This window comes from Triturus cristatus, chromosome 9 (assembly GCF_964204655.1).
Source record: "Triturus cristatus chromosome 9, aTriCri1.1, whole genome shotgun sequence".
Classification (NCBI taxonomy): Eukaryota; Metazoa; Chordata; class Amphibia; order Caudata; family Salamandridae; genus Triturus; species Triturus cristatus.
The window spans coordinates 709,695,374-709,707,266 of NC_140592.1; positions in this window are offsets into that span (position 1 = coordinate 709,695,374).

Sequence of the window (11,893 nt, forward strand, 5' to 3'; positions counted from 1 at the left end):
TATTAACTTCTCTCAAATAGATTACGAATCTATAAATCCTATCTCCTGTTCCATCACCCCGTTTTAGAATGGGGAAAATGGGTCTATTGCATACATTAGAGGAAACTTCCTCAACAACTCCTGTACGTATCATGTCGTCAATGATAGAAATCAATGCATCCTCGCCTTCTTTTGATATTTTATATTGCGGGACCCTCTGTAAGGAAGCATCCTCCCAAACCTGTATAAGTACTGGGGAAATGTCAATTTTTCCCACGTCTGTATCAGCAGTATCCCAAACATATCAAGGTCCGAACATAAAAAAAAGTTGTATTGTTTAGGCAGTGTCGTTTTTCCAAAAATGAAACGTACTCCAGATGGGGAACAATGTTTAGTAGCATGGAAATATTTCAAAAGATCAAGTCCCATCAGATTATCTGGAGCATGTGGGGGAAGTAAAAAGGGGGCTGTAGTGATGAAATTCTCAACCTGCTAGGGTAGTTTTTAGGACAGAGGGCTAGGAGTTGGTGTTCCATCAAACCCTATCGATGAGATCACTTGGCCAGACAAGGGTGTCCCAGGGACCAGTTTCTGAGATATTGCACTACGTGTTTCGCTCCTGTATCCACTAAAACCTTCTGTTCCTGCCCAAGTATGGTTGCTGTTACATAGGGCCCTGACTGATCTACAGGTATCTCAACTGGTCCTCCTTGTCCTACGCTGTCCAAGGCAAAATGTATTCCCACAGTTTCCTCTGATTCCCAATCCTCCACAGAATATTGATTATTTCGCTGATCAAAATAATTTCCTGTCCTATTCCTCTCTGGAGTTTGAACCTGCTGTGGCTGTTGTCGGGGAGATGAAGTCCCTCGATAACTATTCACTTGTTCCCTTCCTCTTCCGCCAGCAGCTAAAAACAGGGCATTCAGAACGCCAATGTCCTTCCTCTTTGCAATAAGCACATTGAGCCAGTCCCAGTGGAGTTTGTCTACGCGGCGGCCCTACTGGAGGCACTTGTCTATAATTCTGACCATAATTTTGGCCTCGACCTTGGGGTCCATAGGCCTGAACCATCATCACCTTAGTTTTCAATTCTTTTAGTTTTCCTTCTTTTCGTTCTTGCTCAGTGGTAACCTGATTCTGGTAATGCTAAGCCATATCTAAAATAGCTTTCGGAGTCACTGAAGCCCATGTGCTCTCAGAGTTCTTTAAGCGAACTGATATCTCGGGAAGCAAATTTCCCACAAATCTACCTACAAATAAATGTGCACCCGTAGGTGTAGATGTATCTTGTCCACTAAAAGCATGGAACACTTCCTCAAAGCGAGTAAAGAAATCAGGGACAGCCTCTCCCTGTTTTTGTTTACAAGCAGTAAGGAGTGCCCAGTCTGTTTTCCTAGCTGGAACCAACGTTTTTATATAAGTAAGGATGTTACCAGGAAGATCCAGTATAAGCTGACTAGGTTTCTGACCAGCTTTCCGATCCCTATCAGCTGCTATTATGGCAGTCCAATTTCCTCCCAAATCAACAGCATGATCCTGTTTCCGGGTAAGTCACCACATATCTGGTGGCAGGATCATACCAAAGAACATATCAATATCTGCTAAGGTCATGATACAAGAATCAATGGCTGCCTGTACATCATCATAAAATCTTCTAGGATTTTTCTGTATGTCTGGTAGGGAGGCTTTTAAGGTGAGTACATCCGTCCTTTTCCAGGGCGTATATATCAAATTATACAAAAAATGGGCTCTAGCATCAGCACTATTTGGGTCATCATTATCTGCATTCCCTCTTCCAGGAATGAACTGTGGCGCAGCTTTCCTCATAGGTCTTATTCGGGAGAGGAAGAGAGTTAATTACGGTATCCAATTATCGTTGCTATGGCAGTATTCTATTTACAGGGAAGGCCCCTATCCGACATTGTCGATTAATAGCTCTAACATCATCTGGGCCATTCTGTCCTGTAGTCATTTCCCATGGAACCATAAATTGATGAGAAAGCTTATTTATAAGACAAAGAAACTCACCCTCGGAGAAATCCTGTATCTGATCTGTCATTTCTCCTACTTCCATTTCTAGATCACTCAACCAATTTAACACCATCAATCTTATCACATCCTGACGAAACTGAGGTACAGTAGAGCGAAGGACTCGAGGGGTCAGGACGGATGCAGGAAGTACGGGATCATCAGTCATTTCAGGTGCAGTGGCCTGAGTTAGAGGTGTAGAGATCAGGGGTGGGGGTGCAGTGGCCTGGGTGGGAGGGGGTAAAGAGTGTACCGGTACTGGTTGGAAAATAGGGAGCTGGACAACCGTGGGCAAAGGAGGGGGAGCCGGAGGTGACGGCAGTACAGGGGGGATAACATTTAGTGGTCCAGGAGGAAGAGGTGTTAAAGGTACATATGGGGGCCGGGTCGTTCTATCAACAACCTATCAATATCTAAGTCCACATCATCTTGGTGGACCTGAACTGCTACTGTTGGTCTAACTTTATATTCTTTAGACTAATAATCTATGCTCTCTATCTAAACATTCCTTTTTCTCCTGAACTTCCTTATCCTTCAATTCCTTATATTTATGATACTCTGTTTTCCTTTGTACCTTCTCCACCTTAAGCTGCCGCTCCTTTACTTCTTTCCTCCACATACACAAACTATCAAACATGGCTGGCCTAACTTTGTTAAAAAACTATCGATTCTCTAAATACTCGAGTTTGTGAGGGTCCATTGTTCCCTCTAATTGGGAGTTGTGTCGGATACTTAAGAATATAGAAGGGCTGCTTGGGGTATTAGGCCTGTATAAGTAGGTCTTTAAGTGGGGAAGCATAATATATTTCTTTTACAATCAATCAATCATAGCATTTGTAAAGCGCACTACATACCCGTGAGGGTCTCAAGGTGCGGGGGGAGGGCGCTGCTACTGCTCAAAAAGCCAGGTCTAGAGGAGTCTTCTGAAGGACAGCAGGTCTTGGGTCTGCCGTATGTGGATGGGGAGGGTGTTCCAGGTCTTGGTGGCGAGGTGGGTGACCGTTCTTCTCGTTTCGGTGGCAAGCGAGTCGCACAAGTCTTGTGAAGGTGGGATGTCGTTGGTGTTAGAGCTGGGATTGGAGAGTTCCTTCACGATGTTGAACAGCTCTTTGGTGTTGTGTGCGTTGTTGTCTAGGCGGTCTTTGAAGGAGACCCTTTTGGCGGATCTGATGAAGTGATGGTGTCTGAGTAGCGTTCTTGTGGACTGCGTAGCTGTCTGGGGTTCGTTCACGGTGCCAGTTCTTCTCTATCTTTCGGCAGGTTTGCTTCGAGGCCTGGAGGTCCGTGAACCAGCTCGCTTTCTTACTGGTGTGGCTGTTGGAGGGTTTCTTGAACGGGGCGAGGGTGTTGGCGCATTCGTCGATCCACTGTCTGAGGCTGCGTGCGGCGACGTCTGGGTCGGTTGGGTCGGCGGGCGGGCTCTGGGCATGGTGGTTAGCTGGTCTTCGGTGACTTTGCTCCAGCAGTGGCGAGGGATCTGTTGGGTGCGGTGGTGCATGGTGGGTTTCCGGAAGGTGAAGTGGAGGCAGCGATGGTCGGTTCGGTGGTGTGATTGAAGGAGACGTGAGGGCTTGCGGAGAAGATTGGGTCAAGCGTGTGGCCGGCGGAGTGGGTGGGTGTAGTGACAAGTTGTCAGAGTCCAAGGTTGGCGATCAGGGTGGTAGAGTTGGTGTCGTTGTTGTTCTCGAGATGGAAGTTCAGGTCCCCCGAGGAGGATGTAGTCCGTGGAGGTGAGGGCGTGTGTGCTGACGAAGTAGGCGATGGAGTCGCTGAACTGTGGTAGGGGTCCGGGGGGTCTGTAGATGAGTCTTCCTCTGAGGGTGGCGTTGGGGTCGGTGTGGATCTGGAAGTGCAGGTGTTCGGCAGTGTTGAGGGTATCGTCAGTGTTGGTCGAGACTTTGAGCGTGTTCCTGTGGACGATGGCGATTCCTACTCCGTTGGTGCAGTCCCTGCGGGTGATCTTGTAGCCTTCCGGGATGGCTATGGTGATGTCTGGTGCTGAGGAGGAGTTCAGCCAGGTCTCCGTCAGGAAGGTGACGTCTGGGGAGGTTGAGTCGAGTAGGTCCCAGAGTTCAACAGCGTGTTTGTGGGCGGAGCAGGTGTTGAGAAGAATGCACCTGAGGTAGTTGGGTTCTTTCCTGGTCGGTGAGTTGGCGGGCTGGATGCTGGCGAAGCTGCAGTTCCGGCAGGAGAAGGGTCCTTGGGTGCGCTTCGGAGAAGGGTCCTTGGGTGCGCTTCGGGGCGGCCAGGCAGCAGGTGTGTGATCGTCCGGCGTTGAGTGCATGGAGGGTGCTGGAGTCGTAGCAGAGACGGGCGTCGTGACGTTCGCGGGGGCCAGGGGTTCTGGCGCTGGGTGTGGTCCAGGCGCCGACGAGCGCAGACGGGCTTGACTTACGCGCCAGCGGTGCGTCCACTGTGCGCGTCCGCTGTGCGGCTACGCAGCGTTCGCCATATAAGGGGAGGAGGGAGGTGCAGCTGAGAGGCGGGAGCGGGGCAGCGAATGGGTGAGCAGGGGGGCGGGGACGCAGCAGCAGGGAAACGTCAGGAAAAAACGGGCGGAGAGCGGGCAGAGGGGCAAGCACAAAGGGCACAGAAGTCAAGGGGCAGAGTACAGGGCACAAATTAAACGGAGAAAGATACAGGGCACAGAAGGCAAAAAGGGGCAAGCACAGGGGCACAGAAAAAAGGGGCAAATAACAGTACAAAAATCAAGACAATAGCAACACAGGAAATAAAGGCAAGGAAATTACCAGGCGAGCGAGGCAGAGGGGCCTCGAGTCACAGGAACGGCAGCAAGCAGGGGACAAGTGCACAAGTATCTGGTCTCCATCGGGATCTTCTTTATTTGAGTTATAAAGTTTATATAGCGCTAGCTAGACCCGTAGGTATCAGAGCGCTTTACATACACAAAGGAAAAGAAAGCTTGCATAACATCGCAAGATATGAGGATGCATAAAGATATAGGCAAAGATATAATACTTATGTATCCAGTCGGGGGAGAGAGACGCGGGGTTGACAGTCTGATAACCACCATCCTTCAAGGTCAAAGTGGGGGGGGGGGGGGGAGTCCATTATATTACTGATGTCTAGGATGACATCTTTCTTAAGGACTTTCTTGTCCTTAACATTTTACGGGTGTCTGTTGAACTGCTAAGTCCCCCCCCCCCCCCCCCCTCCCCTCCCCGCCTCCTCCCTTGATCTGCAGGGGCTGGCCCAGAGGAGGTGGTGGTGGGCTTCGGCCTGTATATGGCAGGGGGATACACACCCCCTCCCATTTTTAATTGTATTATAGGACCAGGGGAGGTGGTGGTTTCCGAGGGATCCGCGCAGCCCCCATTACTTTTAATTTAGTCCCGGGGAGGTGGGGTACTGGGGCTTGCACCCACCCCAGGAAGGGGGGGTTCATTCTTTGTCCCCCCAAATGTAAAATATAGCCCCATGGAGGTGGTGGACCCCGGGGCACAAAAGAGGCTATAGAGGTGGGTCTGTGTGACCGCCCCCCCCTCCTTTATATTAATAAACCCCCCCCAGAAGGTTGTCCCAGGGCTTTAAAAGGGTCCAATTCGGGGGGTGGGTGCACCCCATCCCTTTTCTTTATTTTTATTAAAATTCGGCATGTCCCCAGCACCTAGCCCACTCAGGGGCTAAACTGTAAAGAAGCGCGTGATCCCCACCTTTCTCTTAGGATAGGATAGGACCTTTCTCCTATGTTATTTAATTTTTTTTATGGGAGCTGTGGTTCCCGCGCAACTCCTGCCAAAGGAAAAAAAATATTTTTTTGCCCTGCGGATAAGAGCTGGGGTCCAAGGTATACCTACCCTGCCCCCTTTTTTAAAAAAAAAAGTGTTTTCAGTCCCAAGATGGCAGCAAACACTTCCTGGTTAAAGTGTAGGCAGCCAGTCGGATATCAGCACGGGGACTACATCACTATATATAGATTTATTGTAATTTAAAAAAAAAAATTTAATACCTCAAACTACTGAACTGATTTACACCAAATAACAAAAAAGACTCTTTCTGGACAAAGAGCTAGCTTTCTATCAACTTTGGTGTAATTCCTTCCAGCAGTTTGGCCTGTAGTGGTGTTCAAAATTCCTATTGGAATTAACATGGGCAAAAAGCACTTTTTTTTTTTTTCTTTTTTTTTTTTTACCACCTCCTTTTTCTCTGCCTCCGCTTGGTGGATTGCCTCAAAGCTTTCCATGGACACCTAATAACACTGGCACACTTAAAAAAAAAAAAAAAAAAAAAAAATTCGGGAAGATTCGTCAAACGGCCGAAAGATAAAGGCAAGCCTAAAACGCTTTTTCAATGGAAACTTGGTCCTAACTATAACTACCTACTGGCGAACGTACTCGCTGTTCGAGATTGACAAGCAAGTTAGGTGCAGTTTGAAGACAAGGTTGAAATTGCATATTAGCAGAGATGCGTCAGTTCATTTGTGTCACACACAAAAACCCTTGCGCCGCCATGGATGCGTCGCGTTTACAATGCGGCGCACCGCGGTGCAAAGATTGACCGATGCGTGACACATCTGTTGGCGTAAAGGCAACGCTTTGCTGGAGTTTTGTTGCAAGCACGACACAACTCCAGGAATGCCTATTCCTATTATGCTGCTTCACTCCTTATGCCTGCTTCAAGCAGGCGTAAGGTTTTGACTCAGTATCGTCTTAGAAGTGACGCAGTGAAATCTTGTAGATTTCACTGCTTCACTTTTACGAGGCTTTCTTGCGTCGGAATGCCCACCCTGCATACATTATACCTGACTCCGGTATAATGTAGCGCCGGGATTTACAGCATGACGCATCTTCCTAGATGCGTCGCGTTGTAAATGTGTTGCAACGTGGCACATTGTTTATGACGCTGCTTCGTCACAAAAGTGATGCAACGGCGACGTAAAAGTATCGCACGGGGCTTGTAAATCTACCCCTTTGTTTTGGATGGAAAAGCTCAGGACTGGAGAAATTCAAATTTTGAGGCCACCTAAGTCCTATTGTCCTGGAAGGCACTTTTGCTCCGTTGCCTGGTCAAGAGCCTCCAGCAGGGAAAGCCTAAACTGTTTCCAACAAAGTCCTCTCCAGATCAGCTACTGTTGCTGCGAGGTCCCACTGAAGCACAGGAACTCTTGTGAAATCCAAACATTTGCAAATCCTAACTTTTCAGAGTTTATGGAGCAGCTCCTCTCAGTCACTTCCGAGGCTCCCAGGACCTCAGGGGCAGCACTTAGAAACCAGGACTCCAGCAAAGGTTGCCAGCAGGGTGTAGTCCTGGTACATTTGTTACTGGTCAGCTGGGCCCTTCAGCTTGTGACTCTCTAGCCATACAGGTGGTCTGCCATCTGACTTCTGGAGTCAATTCAATTCATAAAGCTTTATTCGATACATTAAAATAATGACCATAAAAGCACATAATGTCACCAGATAGCATAATTACTGGGTACAATAATACAATTAAACCTTCAGAATAATTCAAAACAGCATACTTTTCCTCATTTGGATACATTTAAGAAGGTAGGTAGCAGTAAAAAATCAAATATCTATTTCATACATATTAAAAAGCAATTTCATTGAATCGTGCACGGTGCGTACACCATATTTTACAAAAATTGGTTTTAAAAGATGTATTCGTAGATGATAATACAGTTTACATATTAAAAATAGATGCAAACTGCTTTGTGCAGAGGTGCCATCACAGGGACCAACAGGGTGTGATTTAGGGGAGGGGAAGGCTACCAGATTATGTTCAATGCCCAGTCTTAATCTGGTCAATACAAACCGGTGGGAAGCTCTGGTAACATTACTGAGATAGATTTGATAGCCATCTCCATCCACATGTTTGTTATAAAATATACTGGTAACTAATTGACCAGCGCTCACCTTCCGTCTCTCCCCCCAATAAGTCATAAAAATATTCTTCATCTCTACTTTAGACAAAACTGAGGCAGCATAACAATCCTCAGTAATATCTATTCCATAGATATCTCTAAAACTGGATACTACATATTTTAGCCATGGAATATTGAGATAATTATCAAGGGAGAGACAATCAGTTACAACTGCTCTATTTAAGGAGGTCTCTTCCTTCAGCCAAACAGAACGCCACAACATAAGTGGCTTTAAGGAAATCAAATCAGATAAATGATAAATCCCTAGCTCTCTATGGATTAATTCATTTGGGGCTGGTTTAGGCAGGCACAGTAACCTTTTGAGGAAAAGATTTTCCTCTAATTGCAAAATACTGTTCGATGTATATCCCCAAACCCCTGCACCATAAAGGGCAGTGGACACACTACGAGCTTTATAAATTTGTAACATATCCCAAATCCGTCTTTCCCCTAATTTAGCAGAAAATTTAAAAACACCATGGGCACTTTTTACCATTTTTGTCCGCACATTAATAGTTTCATGGGACCATCTGCTATCCTTCGCAAATGTAATTCCCAAATAGCAGAATTTATCTACTTGTTGGACCATGTGCCCATCTCAAAAATAGGTTTGAGATCTCCTAGAGCCTGCCCCACAAGTCATAATGAAAGTTTTAGTTTTGTTGATGAGTAGTTTCCTATTCTCTATAAAAATAGAAAAACTATCCATCAAACGTTGGAGCCCTAATGGGGTCCTTGCCAGTAACACGGCATCATCTGCATATAACAGTACCGGTACGTCAAGGCCATTAATCTTGGTAACATCAGCGCTCACCCCCTTTAAAACAGCATCTACCTCATTGATAAAAAGTGTAAAAAGAAGTGGGGCAAGAACACATCCTTGTCTAATTCCCCATCGAATCCTAAACTTTGTCGTGCACTCCCCGTTAATACCATATCGAATACTAGTTCGAAGATTGGAATATAATTGGGCAAGAAAAAAGACAATTCCTTCTGGCGCACCCATTTCTAACAATTTGGTCCAGAGAATCGAGTGATCAACCATATCAAAGGCACTGCTTAAATCAGCAAAGCAGAGATAAAGGGAATCCGTTTTTGCCAGTGTACAGTGGCGTAACGAAACTTGAGGGGGCCCCCCTGCAAAAGACATGGAGAGCCCCCCCCCCCCCAGCGGCCCCGCCCACCCGGCGGCCCGGCCTACCACTTTGCCCCACCACCCAAAAATCTGGCATATTTTTATTTCAAACCTCCAGCATTTAAATGAAATGCCTCTATATTCTTTCTCAAAGTTCTAATGAGAAAGCAGGAAACCCTCTTAACATATAAGCTACGCCATTTGTAACAGTACTGTCAAAAGCAGATTATTTAACTGAGGCCGCAATCAAAACAATGCCAAGGAGAGATCCTATTGTCTCAGGAACTGCAGCAATCAGAACAATGTCAAAGAGCGGTCCGATTGTCTCAGGAACTGCCTATGGCTGAGGAATATCTATGAAGGCTCTGAATTAGAATTGACATTAATGGACAATAACATGAAACTTTGAAAGACAAACCCAATCCAACAATTCCATAAAAACTCGACTGACAATATACACGAGAAGAACACACGATATAACTCAGTATCCTGCGAAAGGCAAGAGAAATAAACTGGTGAATTGTCTGCATGCCACACACTAGCGACTGTCAAGGGTTGTGCATGATAATAACGTGAACAGAGGAAGCAATTTCAATTTCTACCACCATGTCTTTATTAGTAAGCATTTCAAAACAGGCAGGCAAACAAGGCTGAGGAAGAAAAACTGGATGCTTCAGGACATTGATGCAGATGTTTGTCTGTTTTAATGTATTATTTCTGTGGTGGAAACAATGCAAATACAAGATTTAAGCCACACGTATTACAGATAAGTGCAAGCAACACCATACATAACACTGCATGTAGAATAAAAACAAACCATATAAGCAAGTACCTAATGACAATGTATACAAACTGTAGTTGGTAAAGCAAAAGAAAAGTGCAAATGCCTTCAAAGTGCACAATGAAGCAATCACCAGTCCGGCAATAAACAAAAATGAAGCATGTTTAGAAAAACAATTAACTTTCTTCTTGCATCAACGTGAAAATACATTCAAAGTGCATAATAAATACAAGTCCAGCATTATGCAAAAATGAAGCCAGGTTAGTCAAGCAATTCCCTGTTTGGTGTGTGCATAAAGGCACATAAATTTCAAAGCAACTGGTAAACAATAGTAACTACAGCACCATACAATAATCAAACCAGTTTAAACTAACGATTCCCTTTGTGAAGGCTCAAATATTTCAAAGTGACTAGCAAAACAGTAACAAGTACAGCAGGCAGCAGCATACAAAAATCAAACCACTTTAGTCAACCAATGTCCTTTTGGTTTGTACTTGTGCATGAAGGTGCAAATTATTCAAAGTGACAGGTAAAACAATAACCAGTACAGCAAGCAGCATCATACATACATCAAACCTATTTAGTCAAACTAATTCCCCTTTTGTGTGTGCACCACCACAGAAACACTTATGCAGAGTTTAAACATTCTGCACCTTTGCTACAATTTGTTTTTTTTGCTAAACTTTATACACTAAATGTCTTTTCCATGGACCTAGACGTGCCAGCCCACGTTGTAATTAAGGCCATCATATTCGCAGATGGCACCATGAACATCTTAAGGATATTAAGGGCCAAACATATTTTGGGGACCCCTGTAAGAACAGTTTTGAATTTTTGAGCCTATTTCAGCTCTTTCATGTCCTCTTTGGGCGAGTCACAGACAGTGCACAGACACACTAGTCAAAATTCTAAATGTGTTTACATGTAATATTCAGGGATAGTGATGTGTTTTCAGTATTGCAACACAGCAGCATATTATTGCAAATAATCTCTGTGACACTCTCCCATTTCTCATGTGTAAGGTCCTGATTTGATCCAAAAGAAAATGTTATGGATGTTGCATGAAACACAACATTACTCTACAAAATGTCTGTAATAGTCACACATCATCAATATTGAAAAAAGCGAAGGAAAGTTGTATTTAAATTTTTTACAATTTACAAAACAATCTGTTCAAGAATCATTTAATGCGATCAGGGCAATACTCTACAGAACAGAGCGGGTTTTATCAGGGGGCCCCTGAAAGTCTGGGGCCCTGGGCCAAAGCCCACTTTGCCCATGCCTCAAAAATTCTCTGGATGGCATCTGACAGTCTTTTTGGCGCGCCCTCACTCCTCCTTTTCAATGACTTCCCTCACTACTACTTGCCAACAATGCAACTCAACTCTCTGTAGCACCTTAGTGACAAACATTAAAAAATGTTTATAGCGCTACACATAGTTTACTCACACTCCGTTCTGTGATCTGCATGGTACACGTTCTTTGTAGCAGGCATATTAACCCTCTGCACTTTGTGGGTGGTAGGAGTGCCCTAGTGAGTGCACGTTAGTGATGCAACAGTGTGAGAGTAGGGTAAGAGAAGTGGCTGCAGGGTGAGTGAGGTGACCATATGAATTTGGGTGAGGGTGTAAGTGCAGAGTGGGACGAAAGAATCATGGTTAGTGATGGGCTTGTTTAAGTGAGATTACTGATCGAGCAGTGAGGGGGACAGCTGAGTGAAGCGTGACATGAGTTCAGGGTGAGTAGTGTGCTCATGTGACTGCAGGCTGAGGTACAGGGTGAAGAATGCAAGTGCATTGTGAGTGCAGAGTGATCACTATGCGTGCAGGGTGAGCGGGTGAATGGTGGGAGTGCATGGTGATCAGTGTGAGTGCATTGTGATTGCTGTGAGTGCAGGGTGAGCGTGAAAGTGAAGGGCGAGAATGATGAGTGAGTTGTCTGGATGCAGGGTGCATTCGTGGTGCATTCCCAGACTCTAGAAGTAACTCAGCATGTTATTGAGGGTGGCATAAGTTTTTCAGATATATATGTTAAACTATTGCTATTATGGCGTTAATCTGGGATCGAGGGTGGAGGAAATAAA